Below are 16,800 nucleotides of genomic sequence, written 5' to 3' on the forward strand. Positions count from 1 at the left end.
GCCAAGCCTGTGTTGATGCAAATTACCTAACTGATAAAGGAAGGTAAAAACTGCCAGCACAAAAGAAATTGCCTAAATAAAAGACATGGTATAACAAGATCCCTTTAAGAGATTTGATGCTAAATGTTATTGTTAATATTAAACATTGAAATAAATTTAATGTTAGTAAGTACCCCTGTAACAACGTATAGTGTGTATGATTTTTGGAAAAATCCTTGAAGGTAATATGGTAATGATGCTTCTCAGCTATTACCTGTAAATAAACTTAAAACACACACACAGGAAAATATGGGGGTAATTCCTCTGTTTTGCCTGCAATCAGTAAGGGTATTTGTAAAAGAAAGGAATCTTTTAAGCAACAATCAATGCCACCCTGAGAGGGGTAGAAAAATGTTATTTTTGTCTTTCAGAAAATCAGAAAAAGCTAATACCAGCTACAGAACAACCTATTAAAAAAAAAACAAACAAATAAAAGTTTAAAAAAAAACATACTGCAATAGCTATGAAATGTACTAAAATGCAAATATTTAGAACATAAGATGTTTTGGGTAATATCAGAGAATATTAAGGTTTTAATACATCTGTTAAAGCAAAAAAAAAATAGGTATTAAACAATCAATATAACTGGATGCAGTATGTCTCCAGTACGGTAAGACAAAATTTGTTAAGTAAAAAAATTGTTGTTAAAATTGCACACCAACAGGCTCTGGAAGCAAAGATATGAAAAGCTAGCCCACTCCACAGATTGCACCTGGGATCCTTCTGGCTACCTCAAACCTCAAGCCAGTGGGCTGGGAGGAAGGGAAACTATTGGACACTAGAGGTTGTACCAAGTGGACTCCTCAAAAGTGGGTATGCTTATCCATGCCTGTTGCTCCAAAGCCCTCTAGTAAAGACATCTCACTAGGATCCTGTATGTGGGATAAAATTAATAATTAGACCAAAGTATTGTATAACGGGCAATGTGTGTGTTAATTCTTGAAAAGAAGTGTTTTAAAAGGATAAAAGTGTTAGCAACCCACCAGTAGACAAATGTACATGTAATGTAAGTACTGTGTTTACCAATAATCACATTTACTATTTGCCACAACCAAAAAGTCTCAGCTTACTGTAAGCACTGATTTAGCTGAGTTCTCTATCAGTCTTGGCATTAAATGGCAAACAGTTACCAATCATCTGTTTAAAAAGGTAACATAGTTCCTAAAAACAAAAACAAACAAACAAAACAATGTGGGAAACAGAACCATTCATATTATCTGGATGGTCTCCCACAACTATTGGCATACTAATGTTACTACCCCTAATTGTTTTTGGTTTTAAATTATATGTGTTTAATTCAAATGTTTAAAATGTGCTGGTGAATAAAACAAATGTATGCAAAGCTAAAGCCACAGGCCCAAATCCCAGTATTTTCTATTATGTGAACTAAATAAGAAGTGACACTGGCGATTAATAATCTTAGTGTCAAAAGGGGGATATGTAGAAGCAGGATTTTATAACGTCCCGTAAAAATTAAAGTATAATTTAATTTCATCCTGCTAGACACCCTTTTTAAATAGCAGAAAGAAATGACCCTCTGGGACTATAAGATTCTGTTTTCCCATATGCATTACAAATTGGGCCTTCTCTAACTCTTTGTTTTAAGATTTAGGTAGTAAAAGACAGGATTCTCTATTGTGTCTATGTTAAGTAAATTAGAGAAACATTGAAGGCCTGGGTCTCAATGTAAATTGTCTTGGTTATTAATTGTAAAACTTAGCAAGGTTTAATTTGCAATGCCTTTTTTGCTCGATATAAAATACTACTGTTTGTATTCTCAATCTGTTTGTGTGAATGAGGAATGAATGCATCAGGAAAAAATAAGGTGTAAAGGTCATTGTTATAGCCAGAGTCAAGGAAAGAAGCAAAAAGACTTAAAGAGCATCAAACAATCATCAGGCACTGCTTACTACCCAGACGGCTGTTAAACTTTCTGGCATCCGCAGCATGAATACATGCTTTGCAGTGTAAGAATGCACCACCCCCAGCGAACCAATCATCACCTCAGGACCACGCAGAGTCAATTTTGACTCCAGAAGATGACGTAGAGGAACAGTCTGCAATACCTTACAATCAACGTTCTCGTAAGGGTTGCCAGAAGCAGACGACGACCTAAAGCAAGGCCCAAGAAAAAGCAGTAGTGAGCCTAGCGCCTGCTGCCTGGTGGACATAAAACTGTGACTACAGTTCCCTCAGTTGAAGTTGTCAGAACCAGAAGGGCCCTGCCTCCAACATGCACCTCTGGTGGTGCCTGTTCCTCGGCTGTTGGTGTCTAAAGGTCTGGGGAGTCCACAATAACAATTCTTTTATCCAGCAGCAAGTGTGGATAGCTCAGACCCTTAATATTTCTAAATGCTGGGTCTGCAGCCACATCCCAGCCCACTCTCAAACTGATGTTCCTGTCCTGGCTGTCCCACTCAATTCCCCAGACCCACTGGAGGACCTTGTCCGTTTAACACAATATGGAACAGTAATGACACCTGGGAAAAAACTATTGGCAGTTCCTTTAACCCACTTGGGGGAGTAATACACCAGGCAAAAAGGCTCCTGAGGTTAAAAGTAGTAGTTAAAATAATGGCAAATAAAACTGAAGAAAGTTTAAAAGCCCTGGCCAAAAAAAACAGGGTCCGACAGGTGGCCCTCCAAAAACGTCAGGCATTGTACATAGTGCTGGCGGCCAAAGGAGGGACCTGTGCACTCATTGAAAAAGAATGTTGTGTGCATATACCTGACGATACCAATGAGGTAATAGATTGCGCTAGCCACTTAGAACAAATCGCATATCTTCCCCATAAAGAGCCGAGTTCTTTATGGAAGTGGCTAAGCAACCTGTTCAATTTCTCTGGCCTAGAAAACTGGTTGTTTCAGGGAGCCCTGACTATCCTGTTTGGAATCCTAATAATTTTTGTATGTTTTCAGTTAGTCTCCTGTTGTACCCAAAATGGTGTAAGGCATGCCACTCAGGTGACTGCCCCAGAACAAAGTGCTAATATGATAATTTTAAATATCGCTGATGAACAAAAAGATAAAGAACGGTTAATATGTGAAACCCAGTCCATCGTTGGTCATGGCGAAGCGTGACCAAAAGGAGGGATTGTGAAAGTAGAATTAATTATATTACAAAAATAGATAGGATTAAATAAATGCTGTCTGTACCTTTAAGGAAAATCGCTGGAATGCTGGAGTCCAGGTGTCAGGAATACAGACATTAACATAGAACAATTGCACCGTTTAAGGGCAATTGGTGAAGCATTAGCCTTAGATCTATAGAAGTTAGTAAGGAAGTAGAATACGCATGCTATGCCCCAGGTGAATTTTGCTGTTTTTCTCTCTTTGTCCCTTTGTTTGATTCCCGCTCTTTTATCTGTATAAATAAGACTGTTTGGGTCTTGCATGGCCACTCACATTATCTGAGTGTTATTGGCGGAGCGCTGCGCTAATAAAAACAGAGTGGTCTGACAAATTGTGAGTCTTGATTCTAACCTTGACAGGAGTTATAAAAAAAAAAAATCAGTGATCACTGAAATGGGTTTTGGAAATAGCTTCTGCGAATTAAACACGTTTGGGGCTGTTCCACGCTGAAATAAAAGGGGAGGTTTTCGTTATAAAAACATATGACACTAAACTCAAAGGAGTGGAGTCCAATGGTTGGAGCAGGGCCTGGGTTCTATCCCTGGCTCTGGGAGGGAAGAAGGGTCTAGTGGTTAGTGCAGGCAGGACTGGGATCACGGCTCCTGTGTGTAAGAAGGATGTGCAATCTCTGTGGCCCATTCACTCCTTGACCCTTTGCTAAGTTTCCCAACAAGGGAGCTAGTGACTAGCAAAGGGGCTGCTGTTTTCCGATGTCCTGGCAGAGGTCTGACTGATGTCCACCAACTAGTCTCATGAATGCACAACACCTGTCAAACGGGAAGGCCTTTCAGTCACGACTGACCTCAGACTAGGCTGTAGCCAGCGCCCCCTAGAGGGGAAAGGTCCCGTTCTCCACCATCTCCCTCGGCCAACAGTCCTCCAGTCCTTTCACTGTGGGGCCAGACCAGAGCTGGTGTCCCCCAGAGGAAAAAGGGCCTGTATACCAGCCGCCAGCCAGTCTCCCTCCCCAAGTTGACATCCCTACCACAGTGAGACCTCCACAGCTACTCTGAGTCCACCAACCAGCTCAATATTGAGGTTGGGGTTTCCAAGACAGCGTAAGCGAGGTGGTAGCCAAATCCGATTGAATTTCACTCCCTTACGCTCCTCTGGAAACCCCAAGTGTTTGACGGAGATCCACCAGACCACCAACGTGAACGTCCCCCCATTCGCCATTTTGCCCCCCTCTTCCCAAACTAAGATCATGGTGTGAACGTCATTCTAAAATCCTGCCTCCGTCTGGGGGGCTCCAGGGATGATCCGACCTGGTCTCAACCTCTGGGCACCTGGGGGATGGTTCCCCCTCGGATGGCGCTCTCAATTAGCGGGGGCTGTCAAGAGAGGATTTGATTGCCTTACTCTCCAAGAATCACGAATTTTCTTAGGCTCCCTTCACATCAACAGACCAATCAAAGCGCTGGAGGGCTGGGAATTGCCAGCCTGGATTGGTCAAAGCATTTGAAGGCCGGCGTGTTGTGAGGTATCAGAACAGTGGTAGGAAGGCAGAGCCTGAAGCTTGAGCACGGTGCAAGACCTGTGGCTGGAACCAAAGTCAGGAAAAGATAAGCTGCAAAAGGCAGACCCTGTCAAAAAGCAGATGCTTGCCGGCAAGTTCACTGTCCGGCACATGAACTTGGCACAAGTACGGCCGGCACTGCTAAAACGCACTGAATATATGAACACATTCCAGCAGGCCAGCAAAGGGACACCCCAGCCTAGCACAAGATGTTTTGACAGAAGTGATGAAGAGGAGTGTTTTGTCTGGAACATGAGGAAAAAAGCACAAAGACGGGTGGTGAATAGGGATGTTTTGTCTGAAGCAGGAGAAAGGTACAAGGGGAGGTAACAAACGTGTCATGAAACACCACCTGAGTTGTTTATCTCAGATTGTCTATAAACACTAAATCTATACACGTTGCGGGATCTCGGCGTAACCCTTTGTCCGGCCTAGGGGGCAGTGGGAAGCCCTGCTACCGATGAGCTGGTCCATTGTCACAGGCGTACATGTAGTAATGCTCCTGTAGAGCGTATGGAGTGCCAGAACCCTGCTTTGTTGGCCAAGGCGCTTGGCCAGTTTTATTGCCACTAAGCCAAGTCTGTGGTCTTTCCGGGCAGTTCGATGGAAGTCTGCTGTGCTGTTGACCTGGCTGGAGCACAGAGAGAACACACACGCAGCCAACAACTGACAACACTGGTGACCCCGACCACTGATTTGGTAAGCAGGCGAGCTGCCCGCTGTAGGGATCACGATCTAACATGGCAGAAACCCCTGAGCTAGGGAATCCCCTTATCCCCTCTGTAGTGGGGCGATCACCCCATTCCGGCTCGGAGAGGGTTAAAAGCCAGCCCTTGGAGAGGGCTGGGGCTGAAAGCCGCGGAGGGCGGCTGATTGGGTTGGCAGTCGCAGGTGTGGCCACACCCAATTAGGGTCCAGCTGGCCCTGATAAAAGGGCTGGAAGCTCCCGCCAGTGGTGGAGTGGGAAGGCCCCGGCTGCTGCTAGAGAAGGGTATTTCAAATAGAGCAGTGCTGGGGAAGGGCAGGCCGAGCTGGGGAACTCTGGCCAGGCGAGTCCCCAGGCTGAGGCCGTGCTAAAAGGGCCTGTGTGGGTACTGAGGCTGCAGCGGGGCAGCCAGACCAGGAAAAGGAAGCAGGTCCAAAGCTCCTTGCCAATGATGAGCGGCCATTTCAGACTACAGTTTGCCCTTGAGGCAAGGTGGGCTTAGGGGGATTGGGGTTCCCCAGGGAGGGGAGGACTCCTGAATGTGGGGTATTGCCAGGGGGCAGTGCCCGAGCAAAGGGGCACCACAGGCCGGGAGGCCTGAACTAAAGTGTGGTGGAGAAAAGGGAGAAGCAGGCGGCAGCAAGGGAGACACCGGCCAGCAGGAAGCGCTGCGAAGCTGGAAGAGCTAATTCCCAGACCAACCAGCAGGAGGCACCGCGCCGGTGAGTGCTCTGCCTTCCTACACCCTCCCTTCCAATCCCCAGAGTTATATGAAGTATGGACGCGCTGGGTGGCAAGCTACGGAGGTCCACGTGAGTTCAAAAAAGACAGTGAGGGAAACGTGGCCTGGAATATGTAAAGCGATGGCAGAGACCAAGGCTTTACAAAATAACAACCATGACCACGGCTGTTAAATGGTTAAGACAACATGCCCCAGAACTGGCGGGGCAAGTAGCAGAAACCAGAAAAGAGTGAAAAGAAGCTAGGAAAGCACAGGAACAGAACAGAACATTGGAAACAGCTGTAGAAAATCTGCAAAAAAGAAAAGTGCCGTCCCCTCGTTACGAATCTTGTGGGCGACAACGGGCTTCAGGTACTTACTTAGTGCTTGAAGAATTAGGCCAGAAATGGAAAAAGGTGCTCGGAGCACAATTAAAAGCTGGAGCATGGAAAGACTGGAACGGGTGCCGCATTGGAGACATTGGGAATGACCAAGTAAGTGCACAGGAGGAAAAAGTAGCAAACAATCCTTCAACCTCTCTGGGCATTCAGTAACAGATTGAAAGGTGGCAATTTTGCAACAGAAAAACTTCAAAAACAGACTCCAACGAGAAACTGCTGAACTTGAATTAATATGCAAACTAGATACTATCAATTTAGGCTTAAACAGAGACTGGGAATGGCTGAGCCATTACACACATTGAATCTATTTCCCATGTTAAGTATCCTCACAGCTTCCTGTCAAACTGTCTGTAATGGGCCATGTTGATTATCACTATAAAAGTTTTTTCTTGCTGACAACGGTTCATCTTCATTAATTAGCCTGTTAGAGTTGGTTGGGCAAGTCCCACCTTTTCATGTTCTCTGTACGTATATATATCTCCTCACTATATGTTCCACTCCATGCAGCCGATGAAGTGGGCTGGAGCCCACGAAAGGTTATGCTCAAATAAATTTGTTAGTCTCTAAGGTACCCCAAGTACTGCAATCCTTTCACTGCACTGGTAAATCAGGAGAAAACAGTAGGGTAAACAGAGCACCTTAAAACAGTGTTTTTCAAACCGGGGGTTGCGCCCCACTACTGGGTCACGGCATGTCAGGCGCTGGGTGGCCTTGCTCTGGTCAGCACGGCCGACACGGATGTTAAAAGTCCTGTTGGCAGTGCTGACAGGCTAGTGCCTACCTTTTCCAACACCGTGCTGCGCCCTGGAAGTGGCCAGCAGCGGGTCCGGCCCCTAGGCAGGAGGCTATGGGGCTCCACGCGCTGCCCCCACCCTGAGCACTGGCTCCGCGCTCCCATTGGCCGGTAACTGAGTGGGGGGGTGCCTGCGGGCACGCTTCTGCCTAGGAGCCGGAACTGATGCTGGCTGCTTCCGGGGCGCAGTGCGGGTCACGGTGCCAGGACAGGCGGGAAGCCTGCCTCTGCACCCCCCGGCTGCACTGCTGCCCGGGAGTCTGCGCCCCAATTCCCAGCCCTGAGCCCCCCCAAACCTGGAACCCCTTCCTGCACCCCAAACCCTTCCTCCTGGGCCCCACCTCAGAACCTGCACCCCCAGCCCAGAGCCCTGACCCCCTCCTGCACCCCAACCCCCCTGCTACAGCCCAGAGCCCCCCACACACCCTGAACCCCTCATTCCCAGTCCCACCCCGCAGCCCTCACCACCCGTAAGCCCCTAGCACACCCCAAACCTCTCATCCCCAGCTCCATTGGGTCGCAGGCATCAACAATTTTCTTCATCTGGGTCCCCAGAAAAAAAGTTTGAAAACCACTGCCTCAAGCGACATGATCGCCGTGGAGTGCATACAAAAGAATTTCAAAGGGAAAAACTGAGAGGGTGAGGGTTAACAACTGGAATCGTAGCATGAATGCATGGAGTTGCCCAGAAACGGTTCAGGGCAGCAGAGAAAGGCGCTCCTGCAATCCATCTGGCAGGCAGACAGAAGCAACAGACACTGGGGGAACAAATTCAGGTTTTGGAAGAGCAGAAAAAGACCCCCCATTCTCCTCTCAGAGCCCGGATACAAACCCGGAGTGCAGGTTCCCAACGGCTTCAACCCACTGAGCCCCGCTCGTCGCCCACAGCCAATGATGTAATCGTCTCTCGCAAATATTTGTACATACCCCTTAGTTTTCCTTTATATCCTCTGTTTGCTAAACTTGCTGCTGCCGCCTGTACTTTAAAATGACCTCCCGGAGTTAATTGATCTCTCTTGGTTCAGGTCAGGTCAGGTCTCCCTCCCTTCCTAGGTTGCTCCTCCCCCACCTCCCTCCGCCTCTCTTCACTTCTGCCCTCTCTTTGTTTTAAAAGTTATAGTTATTACAGACACCTCCATTGCTGAAAAAGAGGAAGCAACTGAAAACAAAACAAAGAGAAGAGAAGGTAAAAACTGTATGCTAAATAAGCCCAGCAAATTAATTATTTTAACCCTTCTGGAATGCAACAGCTGGAATTACTCCTAACTTTCTTAAAGATATGATTGCCAAGCAACAGAAATGCAGACTCTGCTTCTTATCCTGACCATTGACTAATATTTGAAACACGGGTTTTCCTTATTTCCATATTGCAGAGTTTTTTAAATAAAATATTAAAATAATGAAAAATGCCTATCAAAGTGGGCAAATATACATTTTTATCAATTCTTATTAAAAGTTTAAAAAATATAATTTGCTTATTTAGATGTTTAACTTCTGTTTACCTGTTTCTTTTCTAACATGCATTGCGTTAATATTATATGGAGATATACCGATCTCATAGAACTGGAAGGGACCTTGAAAGGACATCGAGTCCAGTCCCCCTGCCTTCACAGCAGGACCAAGTACTGTCTCTGACAGATTTTTCCCCAGATCCCTAAGTGGCCCCCTCAAGGATTGAACTCACAACCCTGGGTTTAGCAGGCCAATGGTCAAACCACTGAGCTATCCCTCTTAACACCTTATCTTGTATAGTTATTAATACAATTCCGGCACCATTCACCTTTAATTGTAAGTTTGTCCTGTATGTCACATATTCTGTCCTGTGCTGTGTGTTGTAAGTGTTTTGTTTCAATTTTGTTGCAACAAAAGTCAATTTTATACTTTTTTATAAGTGGTACCACACTATTTTAATATTATGGTGGGATAACCATCATATCACCAATTTTTATTTTTTGCAAAGCTCAAAAAGGCCTCAATTTTAAATATACATACATATATTTGTACCCCAACAAATAATGAAATTGCACACAAAAAAATGATCTTTTATTCATCATAGATTTTTTTTTCTATTCAAAGGAAAAAACATAAGGGGAAACCTCAACATTAACGTAAAGGTAGCCTTAACATAATGTCAATTTCTTGTTTGGGTTTTTATAAACTTGTTTTCACCATTATTAAATATTGAAATATAGTTATAAGAATGCCATAGCAAAAATGTAAAAAAAACCAAACAACAATATATATCATGCCTGGTTATGTTGCAAAGCATTAAAGCAAACCAATTTCACCAGGTTTCCACCTGTGTCTCCCAAATACAATCAAGCATCATGAAAGTTTTATACCCTGCACAGACCTACATTTAAAATTCATTTTTGGTTTAATTTTTATACTCTTTTCTTTTATATTATACTGAAGGGGAGTAGTGGTTAGTAAAGTTTATGCTTTCAAACAGTTAACAAAGGTGGAATTGAGATGGCAAGCAAACTAACTCTAAAAAGCTTGGTAAAAATTCTGTTACTAACTTTTGCTAAAACAAAGTGCTTAACAGGGGAGAGCCGTACACCTTCTCACAGAAGATTGTTAGCACCCATTTTAGCAGTCAAGCATTATATTATGAAAAAATTGGTAATGCACACATTAAATAAAAAGGAACGTCTATGCAACAACAGCAAAAGTATCTAAAACAGGTCTATTTGCGCTGAAGAACTGGGAAAAACAACAAAAGCATCGCTTGTGTTATAAAAGACTTGGTCACAGTATAAACAAACAAAGTTAATCTGTGTATTAAATTTGGGTTATTGAAAACATGAGAAATGTACAAGCGAACAAGCCAAATCTTTGCTATGTTACCCAACTTGAGCTGTTTAAGGGTGCATCCCACTGAGCAAAGATTCCAGAAGATATCAATGCACAGTGAAGAAACCCCCGGGGCATCAAGAAAGAAAAACAAAGTGCTTTATAAATAACAGACTGGTCAAATACTCCTCAGTCTACATATATGGACAATTAAGAAGGCAATCAGCTAGAATCAACAAATTGGACCAGGTCTAACTGTCATGTAACTATCTGAGAAAAGTGAATTCATGAGCCTGTGGTTTTATTGTGTAAAAGCAACTGTGTTATTGCTGTATACTTTGTTAATTGATAATACTAGCATCTTATCAGGAATGTGCACAAGACTTAAGGGTTGGGTAAGAGACGATTCAGCAGTCTGGAATCTCTTAAAATACGAGACTCCAAAATCTAGAGGGAATTATGGGTTGCATTTCGAGATTGTTTGACTCTGGAGACCAAGTTGGAACAGGGACAACATGAAAAAATATATATATTTAACAAAACATTAACTATTTTGACCACTAGGCAGCAGAAACTAATTCATGATATTAAGGGCCTAGCTACTGAAGAAACAGTTACACCACTTACAATGTGCATGACGCTGCTAAACGTTTTAAGCAAACACAAGTGAAAATTAACAAACTAATGGCAGCAAACAATATGAAAGCAAGGGGAAAAAACAAATTGGTAAAGAAATGATTTATACTGCTTATGAGATTTACATAATAACTTCCATAATCAACTCATTAGAGAACATAAAAAAAAAAGAAGAGAATATTGCCTGACTTTATTAGCAATTCACAGCTAACTAGCTTTGTGCTCAGTGTATAACAAAAACAATGAACTGGAAATACGACAAGTCATATGGACAAATTCCCTGTTAGCACCAGTCATAATTTGGGGTCAGTGACACTGCATCCTAACGGATGCACATGTTATTTAATACAATCTTGTTCCAATATTAAATCCCTGACACAGCAATACTTGATAACATACTTAATGGAAAAACTCTGTCCACATATCTATTCAAGTGACACCATCATAGGACCTAATCACATCAGCCACGGCATCAGGGGCTCATTCACCTGCACATCGACCAATGTGATATATGCCCTCATGTGCCAGCAATGCCCCTCTGCCATGTACATTGGCCAAACCGGACAGTCTCTACGCAAAAGAATAAATGGACACAAATCTGACCTCAGGAATCATAACATTCAAAAACCAGTAGCAGAACACTTCAACCTCTCTGGCCATTCAGTAACAGATTGAAAGGTGGCAATTTTGCAACCGAAAAGCTTCAAAAACAGACTCCAACTAGAAACTGCTGAACTTGATAATATGCAAACTAAATACTATCAATTTAGGCTTAAATAGAGACTGGGAATGGCTGAGCCATTAAACATACTGAATCTATTTCCCATGTTAAGTATCCTCACAGCTTCTTGTCAAACTGTCTGTAATGGGCCATCTTGATTATCACTACAAAACGTTTTTTTTCCCCCTCCGGCTGACAACAGTTCATCTTAATAAATTAGCCTCTTAGAGTTGGTTGGGGAAGTCCCACCTTTTCATGTTCTCTGTATGTATATATATCTCCTCACTATATGTTCCATTCTATGCGTCCGGTAGTGGGCTGTAGCCCACGAAAGCTTATGCTTAAATAAATGTGTTAGTCTCTAAGGCAGGGGTCAGTGTGCCCCTTTCAGAAGTGCTGTGCCGAGTTTTCATTTATTCACTCAAATTTAAGGTTTCGCGTGCCAGTCATACATTTTAACATTTTTGGAAGGTCTCTTTCTATAAGTCTTTAATATATAACTAAACTATTGTTGTATGTAAAGTAAATAAGGTTTTAAAAATGTTTAAGGGGCTTTATTTAAAATTAAATTAAAATGCAGAGCGCCCCGGACCAGTGTCCAGGACCCGGGCAGCATAAGTGCCACTGAAAATCAGCTCGTGTGCCGAATAGGTTGCCTACCCCTGCTCTAAGGTGTTACAAGTTCTCCTTTTCTTTTGCGGATACAGACTAACACGGCTGCTACTCTGAAACCTACTTAATGGACAGTAATCAATTTATCTGGAAGACAGCATTTAGAAGGAACAACTGGATCTACGTCAACTACTGGTGTACCACACAGCAAGGCAAACCTATAGAGCATTGCACCGTGGCTTGTTATGCCAGATACGTTGCTGATATCACAACTCCGGTGTGTAGTCACGATAATTCAGGCCATATGAATGATACAGAAAAGCGAGCCGCTCCTGTTTCCTGCCCAATGAAACTTACTGCTGGATGTCACCACTGGGGAAGGGTAACCTATAACATGGATGGGCAGTACTGTGTAGTAACTGATTACAAAAAATGTATACACGAAGACCTCACTTGTGATGTCACTACTCCAAATTTCTGTTTTATTCCTCATACACATAGCACTATGGGACACATTGTAATAATGCCTAAAACTATATCCCTTAACCAAAGTCCTGGACCTAACATTCCCAGGCCCACTATAGGGGACTAAGGATACTACAAATGAAAATCTAATCAAGGGAATGTGCAGGCCAAAGGACAGGCAAGGCATGAATGTGTGGATGTTAATGTAAGGTGGCCATGTAACAGCCTTTAGCCCTCTGGGCCATCCAAACCTCATGCATTATGCTTTTCCGGGATGATGGGTAAACATCCTCCCCAGAAAAAGCTAAATGGAGGGGGACTATAGTAGGAAGACAGAGCCTGAAGCATGGGCCTGGTGGAAGACCTGGGGCCTGAACCAAAGCCAGGAAAAGTTATGCTATGAGCAAAAGGCAGGCCCTGTCATAAAGCAGATGCTTGCCAGCAAATTCATTGTCTGGTACATAAACTTGGCACAAGTACAGTTGGCACCGCTAAAACACACTGAATATGTAAACACATTCCAGCAGGCCAACACAGGGACACCCCAGCTGGGCACAAGATAGTTTGACAGAAGTGATGAATAGGGGGTGTTTTGTCTGGTGTCTCAGTCCATAAAAGTTGAGGTACCTCGCCTTAACCTTTTGTCCGGCCTAGGGCGCAGTGGTAAGACCCGACACTGACTGAGCTGGTCCTTTGTCATGGGCGTACATATAGTAGTATTCCTGTAGAGTCTATGGGGTGCTAGTACCGTGCTTTGTCGACAATAAACCTGGGCAAGCACCTTAGTCTGTGGCCTTTTTGGGCAGTTCGATGGAGGTCTGCTCTGCCATCTACCTGGCCAGTCAGTAGAGCACACAGAGAGAACACACGCAGCCAACAACTGACAGCAAGAACTAGATCTTAATTACCACCCAAAGACACTGAAGAGAAATCAATCTCTTTGTCCATCCATTGACTAGTGCACCGTGGGAATCCTGGAACAGCTATCCCCAAATGCCCAGAGCCCAAGAGATTGCTTCTTGGATTGTATTAACACGAGTGTCATATGTAAGACATGGAAGGTGACTGTCCTGCTCGACTCGGCACTGGTGAGGCCTCAGATGGAGTATTGTGTATAATTTTGGGCACACTTTGGGAATGAAGTGGACAAGTTATAAGAGAAAACGATAAAGGGTTCAGAAAACCTGGCCAATGAGGAAAGGTTAAAAAAAACTCAGCCTGTTTAGTCTTGAGACGAGAAAACAGAAGGGGGACCTGCTAATGTTAAGGGCTGTTATAAATGTGATCAATTGTTCTCCATGTTCACTGAAGAAAGGACAAGTAGTAATGGGCTTAGTCTGCTTCAAGGGAGATTTAGGTTAGATACTAGAAAACTGAATTAGGAGGGCAGTTAAGTTCTGGAACAGGCCTCCAAAGGAGGTTGTGGAGTCCCCATGACTGGAAGTTTCTAAGGCCAGGTTGGATAAACTCCTGTCAGGGATGGTCTAGGAGGTTAACTTGGTCCTGCCTCAGCACAGGGGGCTGGACTTGATGATTTTTTGAGGTCCCTTCCAGACCTACACTTATGAGTCTCGCTAACCTTACTATTTCCCTTTGAGTTAGCCTATTAAGAATAAAGGTGGCATTGTACAGACAAATGCTACACAAGAGGCCCCTGCCCCTGGGTGCTCACAATTTCCCCCTTACATTAAGGCCTTAGGGGGAAGGTTGTTATTATTTATTATGTTAACACCTAGAGATCAGGGACCCTGGTACAAAGAGATCATAAGAGCCAGTCTCTGACCTGAAGAGTTTACAGTCTAACTAGACAGGACGGGAGATGGAAATGAAGGAGCAGCCAGGGAATCTGACTTGTCCAAAGTCAGCGGCAGAGCCAGGAGCAGGAGACCTGAGTTCTGATTCCCAGTCCAGTGCTCTACCCACTTCCTATCCAAGGTGTTATTCACGATACGCTTTTCTGCCTCCATAGCACAGATTTTGAAGCCACCAGGGAAGGACAAAATTAACTGGGTTTCTGCTCTTTCTTAAAACAGTTTCTTTATGAAGAAGGCAGCCTGCAAAGAGAGTTAGCAGGGTAAAATAAAATAATTTTATTTAGAAATCCTGATTTTATTTACCCTAATTTTTTCCTCACAAGAGACTATTAATGGCAGAACGGTTTACACCAGGCGACAAATCTTTAACGCAGAACTTCCCTCCTACCCGTTGACTGGGCATTTGAGTTAAGTGGGTGTTACCAGAACAGATTTTGGGTTTTTTTAAAGTGATTTCTGTTTAATTGAGTGAAGGGCACTTGTGGTGGAGACTGGGGGGGCCTCTGCAGTTGCTGGGGAAGAACTAGCAAGGTGGACTCACTATATTGAGTCAGGGGTACGCAGAGATCTTCCATTAACTCATCTCAATAGTTGCCTTGTTTTGCAACAGGCTACATAAAAAGCACTAGCAAAGTCAATACAAACTAAAGTTTCATACAGACCATGACTTGTTTCTACTGCTCTATAGACTATACACTGAAATGTAAGTACAATATTTATAGTCCAATTGATTTATTTTATAATTATATGGTAAAAATGAGAAAGTTGGCAATTTTTCAGTGCTAGGGGCTGTGACACTTCTGTATTTTCATGTCTGATTTTGTGAACAAGTCGTTTTTAAGTGAGGTGTAACCTGGGAGCAGGCAAGAGAAATCAGACTCCTGAAAGGGGTACAGTCGTCTGGAAAGGTTGAGAGCCGCTGCCCTAGGGATGACATGCATCCGACGAAGTGGGTATTCACCCACGAAAGCTCAAAACGTCTGTTACTCCATAAGGTGCCACAGGATTCTTTGCTCCTTTTACAGATCCAGACTAACACGGCTACCCCTCTGATGCCCTAGGGATGCTATTTCTCAGCATTGCAATTAGTGTGTGTGTGGGGGGGGGAAGGGCAGGGAGGTGGGGGATGAATTATTGCAGTTGATCTCTGGGGCTGTGTGAAAGACGGAGGTGGAACTGGTAAGGGGGGGATGGGATGGGAGGGGCGGGGGGACCATTTATTTGGAAGCAGCGAATCCGTGACTCCCGCCAGTGCTCGGGTGACGCCTGTTGCCCTGCTGGGGGTGGGGGCGTTTCTGGGGGAGGCAACTGCTGCCCCGATTGGGGGAGGGGGGTTCTCCCATGACTGTGAGGCAGTGGGAGGGGTCTCTCCTGGGATGGGGGGAGGGGATCTCGCTCCTGGACCCAGGGGAGGGGCCGGGGGTGTCGCCCCCCCGTGTGCGGGAGCGGCTCTCGGATGCGGGGTCTCTGCCGGGGCGGGGCGGGGCCCGCTGACGGGGGGTGTCTCTCTCCCCACGGTTGGGGGGAGGGATAATTACGGTGGGTCTCACAGAAACCCCCCCCGCACTCACCTCCGCCCGCCTCCTCCTCCCGGTGGGGACACAGGAGCCGAGGGCCGCCCCGCTCTGGGCCCAGGGCGGAAGTGACGACACGGAGGCTACGGCCGCCCCTAGCGGAAACTGTACGGAGGTGAGGGAGGAGGGGGGTCGGGTTTCCGGCCACAGAGCGGAAGTCCCTGCGCCGACGTTTCACAGGGCTCTTCGCCCTCACCGGAAGTGACGCCAGCCAGCGGCTTGCAGAAGTTGACGTTCGAAGCAGGAAAATGGGTCTGCCCCGACCGGAAATGTCCACGCCGTCTCTTTGTGGAATGTACCAATTTCATCCCCCCGTTTGTGGAATGTGCCAAATTCATACCCCCTTTGTGGAATGTGAATGTACCAAATTCATACCCCCCCCTTTGTGGAGCATACCAAATTCATATCGCCTTTGTGGAATGTGAATGTACCAAATTCATACCCTCCCTTTGTGGAGCATACCAAATTCATAGCCGCTCTTTTGTGGCATGTACCAAATTCATAGCCCCCATCCCCGTTTGTGGAATGTACCAAATTCATTACCCCCCCAATTTCATATCCATTCTTTGTGGAGCATCCCAAATTCATAGCCGCCCCTTTGTGGGTACCAAATTCATCCCCACCTTTGTGGAATACATCAAATTCACCCAGCCCTTTGTGGAATGTACCAAATTCATACCCCCCTTTGTGGAATGTACCAAATGCATACCCCCCTCCCTGCATGTGGAGCATATCAAGCTGACCCCTCTTTCTCCCACTGCCCTGTGTCCCCTCCCACGTGGGTGTGGGGTTTTTCAGAGCTTACGACAACCCCGATTGAAATGAACCCCACAGACACCAGGGCTCTGGACTCAGCTGTATTGACCCCGCTGTG

At 45.1% G+C, this 16,800-nt stretch overlaps 1 protein-coding gene across 1 annotated transcript in view; it reads right to left on the bottom strand.

Annotated features, from left to right (window-relative positions):
- The window catches only part of LOC123345451 (E3 ubiquitin-protein ligase TRIM39-like), a 31,276-nt gene extending 15,179 nt beyond the window's left edge, over positions 1-16,097 (bottom strand). Inside the window, exon 1 of the mRNA XM_044982347.1 lies at positions 15,924-16,097. The gene's annotated coding sequence lies outside the window, so the exon portion shown is untranslated. The remainder of the gene's footprint in view (positions 1-15,923) is intronic.
- Positions 16,098-16,800: the final 703 nt, after the last annotated feature.

This window comes from Mauremys mutica, chromosome 12 (genome assembly GCF_020497125.1).
Source record: "Mauremys mutica isolate MM-2020 ecotype Southern chromosome 12, ASM2049712v1, whole genome shotgun sequence".
In the NCBI taxonomy this organism is placed as follows: Eukaryota; Metazoa; Chordata; order Testudines; family Geoemydidae; genus Mauremys; species Mauremys mutica.